Here is a 9,232-nt window from a genome sequence, read left to right on the forward strand (position 1 = left end):
GAGAGAAAACTCGAGGAGCTTGGATATTGTTAAAGTAGACATTAGACCCCTACACCTGAAACATTTTGGCCCCCACCGTGGGACTGAGCAAGCATTTACTAAAACCTACTGATAACGTCCATTTGTACCTCTTTCTATGTGTTTATCGTCATGAATAAATCAACTCTTTCCTAGCTTTAATCTTGTTATTGAGGTGTTGGAAAATGCCTTTGAGGTGTTGGAAAACTATAAATACAGGCATGATTGTTAGAACTTTAGCTTCAGAGCACATTTAATAGGTACCACCTGATCAATTGATGAACCAGCACACTGAACGGACAATAGGAGAGAAAACTCGAGGAGCTTGGATATTGTTTAAGTAGACATTAGACCCCTACACCCGAAACATTTTGGCCCCCACCGTGGGACCGAGCAAGCATTTACTCAAACCTACTAATAATGTCCATTTGTACCTCTTTCTGTGTGTTTATCGCCATGAATAAATCAACTATTTCCTAACTTATATCTTGTTATTGAGGTGTTGGAAAATGTCTTTGAGGTGTTGGAAAATGTCTTTTGAACTTAAAACTGAAATTGAATGCTGAATGTAGCTTGTATATAGGGATAGAACATGATTCATTAGTAATCTTAAAACTCTTGAACTTAATGCATGAATTCACTTGTTGAGGATTAAAGGAATTTGAACTTGATGAGTTATCATAGGCTCAAAGTCACTAGGAATATGATTTGAGTAATCTTGTGAATTGATTTTGACTTGAATATGAAATTCAGATGTTTGTGAATCAATGAGAATGAAGTGAAAACCTAGTCTTGAAAATTGTACACCAAATGTTTCATAAAATACCAAAAGGATTTTCTTAGTGTTTTTGTGAACTTTGTTGTCTAATTGAGTCGTGAATTATGAGAGTTCTCATGTGTTGCACAACTCCCTATGGAGAGAACGATATTTATTACTTGTTATGTGCGATCGGTGCACTTGCCGTTTTCCACTAACAAGTTTTTGGCCCCATTGCCGGGGACTTGTGTTCCAACAAAAGGCGATTTGAGAATTTGTGACTCTTTTAGAGTTTGTTGTGTGTTTTCTTTTCTTGTGTTTTATTTTATGTAGTTTACCTATAGATGTTTATGCTTTCCATTGATTTGGTTTGTGCTTAATGTTTGCCTTGGGGTACGACTTAAAGCACGATGTAGTTGTTGGAGGGTCCTAATGGAATTTCAATAGCCGAACTAACCAAATCAAACCAAATAGAACAAGTCACCAGGGATGTGATTGTGTGTTTGGCCCCCATTGTTCTGTTTTAATAAATTAGTTCTTATAAAAACTATACCAAAGGGGTTAGTCATATAATATAGAAATAAAATTGGTGAAAGATAAAATATATAAAAATAATGATAAAGACAATAGATTGTTCCCACTGCTCTTTCAAAATAGATTCATCATCAATTATCTAAAGATTAATGCTCAATAAATTATTGTTGAAGATTTGTAAATTAATGAATGTAAAGTCTTAATTAATTTGTTAGTGTTCTCAGTTTTAACCAAAATATAGTCTCAATTAAATGTGAGAACTTTTAGATTATCCATAGTAAATTCAACCAAAGTACATTCTCAATCAAATTTTACTATGCCTAATCATGTCTATTCTTTTGTCTCCTCACCAAATAAAAAACTTAATTAATCAAAGTAAAGTCTTGACTAATTTTAGTTAGAGTAAATATCTTTAACCAAAGTAAAGTCTCAATTATTGGTAAAAATACATTCAATTACCTGAATGTTTCTACCTAAAGTCAAAGTAAAGTCTCAATTGAATTTAAAATCCTTTCAAATCATATGATTAGCATGCATATAGATTTAAAATCACTACATTCTATTTGATTAAGAAACAAAAAGACATAGATAAATTAAAATCTCAACAATAACATAGTATGACCAACCCGAGAAGCTTAGCCTTCCATGAAATAAAAAATAAAATAAAAAAGAGAGGGTGGAGAGAGAACGAAATTAGGCCCCCCCTAAGGGTTCCTAAACTCAAAAGTTCTGAGTTTATCTTTCTACCTTCTCTTGGTCTCTTTATATAGGACTTGGATTGGACTTCTCTTTATATATGACTTGGATTGGACTTCTTATTTGATTAAGAAACAAAAAGACATAGATAAATTAAAATCTCAACAATAACATAGTAGGACCAACCCGAGAAGCTTAGCCCTCCATGAAATAAAAAAATAAAATAAAAAAAGAGAGGGTGGAGAGAGAACGAAATTAGCCGCCCCACTAAGGGTTCCTAAAATCAAAAGTTCTGAGCTTGTCTTTCTGCCGCCTCTTGGTCTCTTTATATAGGACTTGGATTAGACTTCTCTGTTGCTAAAATCTCTTAAATATCTTTTAAAATATAGATAAAGATAAAATTTATTTATCTTTATAGTGATCACAAATATTTAAAAATATTTGGAGAGATATAAACTATTTGACAAATATAGTTGGTTGAAAATTTATGATATAATTAAATAAATTAATTATTTAAAGATATCTGATAAATTATCACCAAATAATATTTTGTTAATTTTCTAAATCATTCCTTTGCAATCCTGTAGTTCAAATTAGTTGGGAAATCCAAATATATCAATAGTTGCACTTTAAACCCTCTTTTTTGATTAAACTTTGACCATATTTGAATATTTTGACCATCTTTGACCCATTGATTGTCCACTTAGGTGCTGACATCTCAAACTCATGCCACTTCTTTGTTATGGTTTCCGTTCAAGGTTCTGCTGATAAAGACACATGCTCATGTTTTGGAGTGTTGTGCTCATGTGTGCAGATCTATGGTCGTTGGCATCGCGAATCTAAATGAGATACATGGTAGTTCTATTCAGAAGTTATTGCGGTCTCGCGTGGATGATGAAACTCATGCAGGTACGATTAGGGTTTCGCAATTCGGCTACTTGTGGTGGTTTTTCTGCCCGTGTTTTCATGTGGTGAAGCCAGCGGAGAAGATCTGCACTGGTTAGTGTCGTGGTTGTTTGTCGCAGGTGTAGTTTTTTGGCGCGATAAGTGAGATGATTGTAGGGGTCTTCATTGTCTAATCCTGCAAGTTGGTTTGCTATTATAAGTGCAACATGGTATGGTTAATTTCCACTCCTTTCATAGGTCTAACAATGCTTGAAAAATTTCTTGGCCAATCTTTCACGTAATCTCCTAACAATCTCGTCTGTTTTGTACATTTTGCCCTGTTTTCCTCTAAACTAGTCTTATACACATGCGTACGCACAGATCGTTATATATATATATATATATATATATATATATATATATATATATATATATATATATATATATATATATATATTTTTTTTTTTTTTTTCTTTTTTTTCTTCGGTTACATTTGTTAGTTTAACGTGTGTGAATTAACAAGGAGAATTAATTTATTATCATCATGTAATCAAAAGTACGTGGTTATATTTGTTTATAATAACAATATATTTTACAATAAACTAACAATATTTTTTACCATAATCTAATTAGTTTATATCACATTTTTATTGTATGTAACACAAATAAGTTTTGAATTTATTATGATGTGTAATTGATCGTGTTTTGATATGACATAAGTAAATAATTAAAAATAGTTTTAATTAAATAAAATATATATAAGTTGTTGTAGATAATAATATGAATCCTATTATTGATACTAATATTACTAATACTAATATTATTTTAAATAATATGATTACCTAGAAAATATGTAAGTTATTGAAATATGATCTCGTAGAAGATAAAAGTGAAATGTATGTACAAAATGTAAAAAATAAAAGTAAAGTGTAGACATATTGTGAGATACGAATGATCCTGTACAAAATGGAAACAACATGAATTAATGTTAAAATTTGTAAATAAAAGTACATGCAAATATATATATATATATATATATATATATATATATATATATATATATATATATATATATATATATATAATGATAATGACATAAAAAATTAAAGAATTTTTTTACATGACAAATATTAAAATTAAAAAATAACACTTGGATATAAATTTATTTGAGCTAAATTATAAAATTGACATAATAAGTAATTAGTAATGTGTAGATATATGATTAAAAATTCAAATTAGACATTAAAATTAAATATTATATTAAATAAAATATTTTAGGTTGTCTTTTGTCGGTGTTGTTTGTGAATTTATGGTATAGGAATTAATTGTTACTAATAATAATAATAATAATAATAATAATAATAATAATAATAATAATAATAATAATAATAATAATAATAATAATAACGTTATTACTCACTACAAAAAAAATAATATTTAGTGGAGGTTTTTTTTTTTGATCTGCGGGGGTTTTCACCCTCCATAAATTAATTTGTAGAGGTTTTTTGGACCTCTACAATTAGAATCCCCACAAGTTATTTGCAGAGATTTTGAACAACCCCTGATATCCGAATTATATTGTGGAGGTTATTTTGTGAAGGGTTTTAACCTCTTCTATTGCTAACTATTATTTTGTGGAGGTTTAAAACCTCCTTTATTTGTAATTACCCACCAACATTTATAATTTATTAATTTAATGGAATTTTTTTTATAATAAAAAATAAATAAAATATATAAATTCGTAAATTACACAAAAATTAACCAAAGTTACTTTTATTGATGATTTCATAAAGTATTAACAATTACAATGTAAATCTAAAAAAAGAAAATACATGATGTTGAACAAAGAGAATACATAGTGTTCTAAATATAAAAACTAAGTGTAGAGTTTAAAGCTACCCAAATAGATAAAACTACTGATCCTTTCGTTGCTCTTCTGATTCTTTCTCGAAGTGCTTGGTTGAAGAGAAAGATAACTCTTTCATCAGGATTGGCATTATTGAGTGAAAGTTCTTCGAATGTTTTATCTAATTATGGAACATTGAAAATAACTATATTTAATCATGGGTTAGAGAGTTGAAAATAGAAAGACTTTTTTATACTGAAATTCACATTGAAAACTAAAATACAAAATCATTAATAACAGTTTTAATAGAAACTTCGATCATAGTTTCTGAAATATATAAAATCCATTCAAGGGAACTTTTAGGACAAAAATTATGTAAACATGATGAATGAGCAGGGACCGGACCATCCTGTAATTTGAAATGTAAACCCAAGATGTCGAATTATTCTAAGTCGTTCATGTCTGAGTGTGACCAACAAATAATGCAACAGAAGAGAAGAGAAGAAACATGCAGCGAATCCATAATGGACTATACAGATGGAACATGAATGGATAAAATATAAGCTACTACTCTGCAGAGTGAGATACTGTAAATGGAGTGAAAATGTAGAGTTTACAGTCGTGGATATCAACTCCAACACTGAACGAGGACACTGCATCTTCAGCTACTAACTTGTGCTGCAAGATAAAAAAAAGCGGGCAAAAATGTTTCCATCAGTAAGTGAAACTTGTATTGATAATAGACCATTAAAATACATAAAGAATGCATATCTGTCTCACAGATTCACAATAAATCAAGGGTACAAAACAAATTATTGATTAATACATCTCAAATTTATCCATTTTATGTAACAAAATAAACACCATTGGCACCACAGACAGAGAGTTATGCATTAACTTGGAAACAATAATAGAAAGTAGTAGTACGACCTTGATTAATGGCAATGACTTCTTCATTGCTTAAAATCTCAAGTGTTTCAGCAGTCAAATTTCTGACATCACACCCGATCAATAGCGGTGTCTGCATGCACATGTTCAAAATTTTGAGCATGTGAAAGTTTCAAATATAAAATATGTGTCTCAGTCTTTGAAAGCTCAACTTATGTTTATGCTTTATTCAAAAGAAATCATGGTTAAGCCAAACTGAAAGTGAATTCAGAGTACCCCTAATTTTATCTTACAAAAAATGATTAATTAAAAAAATGAGTGTGAATCGTGTATACATGGAGAAACACCATCCACCCTTTGTGCTCATTTATCCCTGCACTTTCCCCTTCCTTTCTCGTGCCTACTCATTGCTACAACCTTATGAAAATTTTCATTCCTACCAAGCCAAGGTCACAAAAAAGTAATCATTAACCATTACACCATTAACCAATTAGTTGTTACCTACCTTACCTGCCCACAAGGCAGGGTTATCAACGCCCCTTCAAAATCAAATGTATCCCATGAAGAATTCTGTCAAATTAAATGGAACTAAGCTCATATGACAAAATACCAAAAATGCTTTATTACCATTCACAGAGTGAGTAGAAAATTTTGCGTCCAGTTGCATTGAGAGCAGCACGCATAGGAGGATAACTGGAATAAAAGCAACCACATTGGCTCAATTTATTGTATTAGGTGTAACAACCAATACAAACACAGTGTGACAAAGATGAGAACACATCGTTGTTTTGGAGGGATACCCAGGTTGTAACAATTGTCATACTTCAAATAGTTTACACCCTGGTATAAGGATTGATTTGAGTTGAAATTCCTGTTAAGTAAAGAAAAATATAACTAGCAACCATTCCAATTTATGACAATGTTACTAAGATACAGACTTTTAAACTTTTATACATAACCATTTATTCACATAGAAAATAGGTAGTGCATGCAATCATGAATAAAATACATGCTTCCTGCTTGATTAAACAAATATGTAAGTGGAGTGCAAAGTTGGAAGCACAACGAATGTATACTTTAAATCATTACACAACAATAACTTTAGCCATGATATAACATTGAAAGCCAACAATTATTCAAAGTTTATTTAATGTACAGGGAGAACCAAAGACCAAAGAAAGAAAAAAAGATACATGTTTCCTTAATGACCTTTTCACTGATATTGCATGCAAAGAAATTCTAGCTATTCCATCTGCAGTGCAATTAAAGTAAAATCAAAGTTAAGACCATCCAAAATATCTGTGTGCGATGGTGATCGTGAGTGTGACCGTGTTTGTGCAGGAGGTGATTACAGTTTTTTTACGGTGGTGCCTGTACACACACACAAATATTAACGACATCCCAAAAAATAAATAAGGACATTCATAAACACTCTTTTCTACACCTTAATCCCTCTACCACTTGGAATTTTTTGACAACCAGAGGCTCAAGAAGGCTCAATAATTTGAGACAGAGGAACCCAATCTTAGACATTGCACAACATTATTAAGTGATGAGCACAACCTAAAAGAACACAGACATTGAAGAAGTACTGGGAATCAATAGATGGCAATCCAACTTAGAGTTTGTACCTTGAAGGTCGACGATGACGAGTACAGGCCGACGACAAACGAGCCACGACAGAGACGATTTCATTGAATGTCGTCGCCGACGACGAGCACTGACCGACGACGATGACTCCCGACGAGCGACGACTGCCGATGAGCGACGACGGAGACCAATTTCCCTGAACTGAACCCTAATCCAAAGCAAAAATGAAGGGAGAGTGTAACCAAGCTGAAAAAAGATAAAAGGAAAATGAAAAGTATAAAATGATTTGCGGAGGTTATAGACCTCTTCCAAAAATTAAAAAATCCACTAATTTTTATAACCTCCGCAAATAAACCTTCACTAAATAATTTTTTTTTTAGTGACCACTAATAATAATAGTAATATCAATTATAGTATTATGACTAATATTATTACCGCTAATGTTAATTCAAATAACAATATGGTCATATAGAAAAAATAAAATATGCAAGTAATTGACACATGATCTCGCACAAAATAAAAGTAAAATGTTTGTACAAAATAAAGGTAAAGGACATCGTACAGTATGAATGATCCCGTACAAAATAAAAACATGAGATTGATGTTAGAATCTATAAATAAAAATATATGCATATATCGACATAAGATAAACAGACAAATAATCAAACAAAACTACTGAAAGATATTGACACATGAAGAATCAAAGATATTCCTATTCTTTTATATGATAAATACTAAGAATAAAAAAATAACATTTAAATATGAATTTATTTGTACTAAATTATAAAATTGACATACTAATTTATTAGTGATGTGTAGTTATATGACTAAAATTTCTTAGTAGACATTTTAGTTAAATATTATATTAAATAAAATGTCTTAGTTTCTCTGATTGGTTTTGTTCATTTGTTCATATATTTATAATATATGAATGATTTGTTAATAATAATAATAATAATAATATTATTATTATTATTATTATCAATGTGAATGCTAATAATAATAATAATAATAATATAACTAATTTAATATTAATGTAAATAATAATAAAATTTATAGAAAAAATATAATTAATTAAAATATCATCATGTAGAAAAGACTAATTCAAATATACTGTAAATTCCATATAGAAAATAAGTGAATTTCTAGGTCATCTAACTATTTAGTTTTTATTTTTTAAAAGAAAAAGTTGTTATAGTGAATTTATTTAATAATAATAATAATTAAAAGATTAAAGTTTATTACATAATCAATAAAAGCCAAACATTTATATAAAATAATATAGTTCAGTTAAAGTAAACAAACTATAGTCTGTAGATAAAATAAAATAATTAGAGAATCTTCTCTTCAATTATTAGAAAGTAAATAATTTCATAAAATTTTATGCTAATTAATTTTCTTTTAAATTAAAAACAAACTGAAAAATGATGAAAATTTCCACCATTTTATGTCAATTTATATATACTTAAAAATATGATAAATAATAGTAAATACAATAAGAAGTTTAGGTTAAATTTGTCAATGAAATATTGAAAAAAATTGGCCAAATGAGCAAAAGTATTTTAAATAAAAGTAACATGTACATGGGAATCAAATGCAAGATATCATGTAAATCCATTAAAAAAAATTAGAGTAACATGAATTTGAAGTTAAAATTTTGATTAATAATATATAGTATAAGAATATTGTTATATGTTTAAAATTTAAAATTAAACTTTTATGTTATATATCAATTTAAAATGACAAGTGTATGCATGGGCAATAAAATACATATATATATATATATATATATATAAGGATTAGAGCTGTCAAAATGGGTAATCCGATTCTATCCGATCCGATCCGGTCCACCACAAGTTGGCTGGTTAAAGAGGTTGACTCACGGGTTCACTTAATTAAAAACAATATAATTTTTTTTTATTTTTTTTCAGTCAAAACTAAATTATAATTCTAATTAAAATATAAATAAATAAACTAATATAATCCAAATACAAACCAAAATAAAAAAAATACAAATT

The 9,232-nt window shown here is 29.1% G+C and overlaps 1 long non-coding RNA gene across 2 annotated transcripts; it reads right to left on the reverse strand.

Moving 5' to 3' along the window:
* Positions 1 to 4,647: 4,647 nt before the first annotated feature.
* LOC114183457 lies at positions 4,648 to 7,507 on the reverse strand. 2 transcript variants are annotated; one of them, XR_003604378.1, is made up of 5 exons: positions 7,256 to 7,507; positions 6,425 to 6,495; positions 6,252 to 6,317; positions 5,667 to 5,757; positions 4,648 to 5,414 (listed from the first exon to the last, which is right to left on the reverse strand). It is a non-coding gene; the product is annotated as an uncharacterized LOC114183457 (long non-coding RNA). The 2 variants fall into 2 exon arrangements; XR_003604377.1 differs by lacking the exon at positions 6,425 to 6,495.
* Positions 7,508 to 9,232: the final 1,725 nt, after the last annotated feature.

The sequence above is a fragment of the Vigna unguiculata genome, chromosome 5, assembly GCF_004118075.2.
Source record: "Vigna unguiculata cultivar IT97K-499-35 chromosome 5, ASM411807v1, whole genome shotgun sequence".
Classification (NCBI taxonomy): domain Eukaryota; kingdom Viridiplantae; phylum Streptophyta; class Magnoliopsida; order Fabales; family Fabaceae; genus Vigna; species Vigna unguiculata.